The sequence below is a fragment of the Apium graveolens genome, chromosome 10 (assembly GCF_009905375.1).
Source record: "Apium graveolens cultivar Ventura chromosome 10, ASM990537v1, whole genome shotgun sequence".
Classification (NCBI taxonomy): Eukaryota; Viridiplantae; Streptophyta; class Magnoliopsida; order Apiales; family Apiaceae; genus Apium; species Apium graveolens.
This window is the reverse complement of record NC_133656.1, coordinates 90,263,613-90,268,463: the sequence shown is the minus strand read 5'-3', so window position 1 is coordinate 90,268,463 and position 4,851 is coordinate 90,263,613. Positions and strand designations below refer to the sequence as shown.

The following is a 4,851-nucleotide window of genomic DNA, read 5'->3' as shown; positions in this document are numbered from 1 at the left end:
TCGACGTAGAACCTCGAGCTCAAATGGACAATAGAACGGCATTAACCACCTCGCGGTTTGCCGTGTCAGCATAGTAATGCTTCAACCTTTGATCATTTACCTTGAATGCTTGACCCGGATCATTCTCAAAAATTTCCACCGCTCCATGTGGAAACCCATTTTTGATTATGAAGAGTCCTGACCACCTTGACTTCAACTTTCCAGGAAAAAGATGGAGACGAGAGTTGAACAAAAGAACTTGTTTTCCCAGCACAAATGATTTGAGCACTAGACCCCGATTATGTCACCTCTTGACTTTCTCCGTGTACATTTTGTTATTCTCATAAGCTTGAAGTCGAAACTCGTCGAGTTCATTTAATTGAAGCATCCTCTTCTTTCCAGCCGCATCCAAGTCAAGATTCAATCTCTTCAAAGACCAATATGCCTTATGCTCGAGCTCCAAAGGAAAATGACACCCCTTACCATAAACCAACTGGAACGGCGTCATTCTCAATGGAGTCTTAAATGTTATTTTATACGCCCAAACAGCTTCATCAAGCTTTAAAGACCAATCCATCCTTGATGGACATACAACTTTCTCTAAAATGCGCTTGATCTCTGTGTTAGACACCTCAGCTTGACCATTTTTCTGAGGATGATAAGCCGTGGCAATGCGATGATTCACATTATACCTTCGTATCATAGCAGTGAACTTGCGATTGCAAAAATGCGACCCCTCATCACTGATTATGACTCTTGGAGTTCCAAACCTTGTGAATATATGTTTGTGAAGAAAATTAAGCACCACTTTCGCATCGTTCGTTGGCAACGCCTTAACTTCAACCCATTTCGACACATAATCAACCGCCAACAAGATATAGATTGTTACAGGATGAGATAAATGGCCCCATGAAGTCAATTCCCCAAACATCGAAGACCTCAACCTCGAGAAGTACATTAAGAGGCATCTCATTCCTCTTAGAAATATTACCCACTTGTTGACATCGATCACATTTCAAAATGAACTGGTGAGAATTTTTAAACAAGGTCGGCCAAAAGAACCTGCTTGAAGAATACGAGATGATGTATTTTCTCCACCATAATATCCTCCATAAGTCGTTGAGTGGCAATCTCGTCAGATCACCCCCCCCCCCCCGTTTCGCTGTACGGAATACATCTCCTGATGATTTGGTCAGCTCCTTGTCCAAAAAGAAACGACTCATCCCAGATATACCACTTCACTTCATGTAGAAACTTCTTCCTTTGAGCATAAGATATGTCGGGAGGCATGATATTACTCACAAGGTAGTTCACAATGTCTGCAAACCACGATTCTTCTTCTTGCACTCTAAACAGCTGCTCGTCGGGAAAAGACTCATTTATCAATGTTTTATCCAATAAAGTGGCATTAGGATTCTCTAAACGCGAGAGATGATCAGCGAATTATTTTTCAGTTCCCTTTCTGTCCTTGATCTCTAATTCAAATTCTTGAAGCAAAAGAACCCATCTAATCAATCTAGGCTTCGAGTACTTCTTTGAGACGAGATATCGAATTGAAGCGTGATCAGTGAAAACTGTCACCTTAGTCCTAAGTAGATAAGAACGAAATTTCTCAAAACCATAGACAATAGCCAAAAGTTCTTTCTCCGTAGTAGTATAATTCAGTTGAGCGCCATTTAGGGTCTTGCTAGCATAGTAGACCACATGAAATATGTTGTTCTTCCTCTGCCCAAGAACTGCTCCAACTGCATAGTCACTTGCATCGCACATCATCTCAAAAGGTTAATTCCAATCGGGTGCAGTTATGATAGGTGCCGTGTTTAAACTCTTCTTTAATGACTCAAAAGCTGCAAGGCACTCGTCATCAAACTTGAAAGGGACAACTTTCTCTAGAAAATTGCACAATGGCTTCAAAATCTTAGAGAAGTCTTTGATGAAACGCCTATAGAAACCCGCATGACCAAGAAAGTTGTGAATTCCTTTAACAGAAATAGGTGGAGGAAGATTCTCAATGACCCCCACCTTGGATTTGTGCACCTCAAGACCTTTACTAGAAACTTTGTGCCCGAGAATAATGCCCTGATGCACTATAAAGTGACATTTCTCCCAATTAAGAACCAGATTGGTCTCAACACACCTTTTAAGAATGTGTCCAAGATTTTGCAAGCATTCATCAAAAGAATCGCCAAATACAGAGAAGTCGTCCTTGAACACCTCCACATTCTGGCCAATCATATCAGAAAAGATGGCCATCATACATCTTTGAAATGTGGCTGGCGCACCATACAGACCAAAAGAAACTCGTCTGAAGGTGAAAGTACCAAATGGACAAGTAAAGGTAGTCTTCTCCTGATTTCTGGAGCGATATAAATCTGATTATAACCCGAATAGCCATCAAGAAGACAGTAGTACTCATGACCGGCCAATTTGTCAAGCATCTGGTCAATGAAGGGCAAAGGGAAGTGATCCTTCCTATTGGCTTTGTTTAGCTTCCTGTAGTCCATGCAAACTCTCCACCCCGTGGCTGTTCGTGTAGGAATAAGCTCATTCTTCTCATTTGCTACCACAGTAATTCCACCTTTCTTTGGCACACATTGAATCAGGCTTACCCATGAACTGTCAGATATAGGATAGATGATCCCTGCATCTAGCCACTTAAGAATTTCCTTCTTCACTACTTCCTTCATGATTGGATTAAGTCATCTTTGTTGCTCGACCATAGGCTTGCTGCCTTCCTTTAGCAGAATTTTATGCATGCAGTAAGAAGGGATGATTCCCTTGATATATGCTATAGTCCAACCAATTTCCAATTTGAACTCTCTCAGAATCCTCAAAAGCTTTTCATTGTCACTCCCTGAAAGGTCAGATGCAATAATAACAGGCAAAGTAGATGCATCACCTAAAAATGCATACCTCAAATGCTCAGGTAAAGGCTTAAGCTCAAGAGTGGGAGCTTCCTCAATAGATGGTTTGAGGCATTTAGGAGCTTTGTTTAATTCCTCCATTCCAAGAGATTCAAAAGGCATATCAATCTTCCTCTTCCAGGGAGAAGCATTCAAATATTGTAACTGTTCTTTACCTTTATCATCTTCACTATCTGAATTTCCCAATAAGGCTTTTTCTTAGGTATCAGACCTTAACAATTGATCAAGTTCTGAAGTAACCACAGAATCGACCAACTCCACCTCTAAGCACTCCTCATTTTCTGTAGAAAATTTCATAGCATTAAACACATTAAAAGTTACATCCTGATCCAGCACGCGCATTGTAAACTCACCCTTCTGCACATCTATCAAGGTTCGGCCAGTTGCCAATAAATGTCTTCCCAAGATTATGAGAATCTTCTTATCCTCCTCAAAATCAAGAATTACGAAATCAGCAGGGAAGATGAGTTTATCAACCTTGACCAAGACATCCTCCATAATACCTCACGGATTTGTAATAGAACGTTCGGCCAACTGTAAGGTCATATAAGTCGATTTTGGATCAGGTAAGTCCAACTGCTTGAAGATTAACAAAGGCATCAGATTGATGCTAGCTCCCAAGTCACATAAACATTGTCAAAAGATACTTTTCCAATGGTACACGGAATAGTGAAACTTCCTGGATCTTGAAGCTTCGGAGGCACTTCTGTTACAGCACAGCACTGCATTCCTTCGTGAGAGCGACGGTCTCTAAATCATCTAGCTTCACTTTCTGAGAGAGAATACCTTTCATAAACTTTGCATAACTAGGCATCTATTCAAGAGCCTCAGCAAAAGGTATGTTGATATGAAGTTTCTTGAACACCTCCAGAAACTTCTCAAATTACTTGTCCAGCTTTTTCTTCTGCAGCCGCTTAGGAAAAGGCGGTGGAGGATAGATCTGTTTCTTCCCTGTATTACCCTCAGGAGGAGTGTGCTCAACATTAGTCTTCATTGGTTCCACTTCTACTTCATGCTACTCTACTTCTTTCTCAGCCGCAACTTCTAAAGTTAACGCTTGAGTTTGTTCGGGATTCGCAACCTTTACAGACCTCAAAGTGATTGCCTTTACTTGCTCATTACCTTCCCTCTTTCCTGGCATTTCAGTGTCACTAGGTAGTGTACCAGGCTGACAATTTAGCAAGGCATTGGCAATTTGCCCAATTTGTTTTTCCAAAGTCTTGATAGAAATAACTTGACTTTTGCACATAAGCTTCAACTCCTCTAATTCAGATTTTTCATTAGCTTGTTGCAGCTGGAGTTGTTGTCTTGGTGCATATTACAGTTGCTGCAAACCAGGGGTTGGACTGCTCAGATAGATATTGCTGATAAGACTGTTGAACCGCATTCTGAGCGTTGCTCCAACTGAAATTAGGATGACTGCGGTTGTTGGGATGATAAGTGGCTGGCACAGGTTGCTGCGAACGCTAAAGTTGCTCACGAACTGAGCTGATTCACTAAGAATTGTGCACTGATCAGTCTCATGGGCATCAGCACAAAGCTCACAGACACTAGCGATTTGATTAACTCCATAATTAGCCAAAGTGTCCACCTTCATTATCAAAGCCTTAAGTTGGCCACCTATAGCAATTACTGCATCCAACTCCAGAATTCCTGCCACCTTTCCCTGAGTCAGCCTTTGGGAAGGATTCTGGTACTCATTAGCAGCCATCAGTTCAATAAGTTCATAAGCTTCATCGTAGATTTTAGCCCACAAGGCTCCTCCTGATGTTGCATCGAGCATGGGTCTAGAAGTATCACCCAATCCATTATAGAAACAGTTAATAATCATCCAATCAGGCATGCCATGGTGTGGGCACTTCATTAGCATCTCCTTATATCAATCCCAAGCCACACACAGAGATTCTCCAGTTTGCTGAGCAAACTGAGTAAGAGCATTCCTGATTGC

General features: G+C 41.4%; 1 non-coding gene across 1 annotated transcript; it reads left to right on the top strand.

Moving 5' to 3' along the window:
* The first annotated feature begins 4,744 nt into the window (after positions 1-4,744).
* On the top strand, positions 4,745-4,851 carry LOC141694682 (small nucleolar RNA R71). Its single transcript, XR_012563968.1, has one exon. It is a non-coding gene; the product is annotated as a small nucleolar RNA R71 (small nucleolar RNA).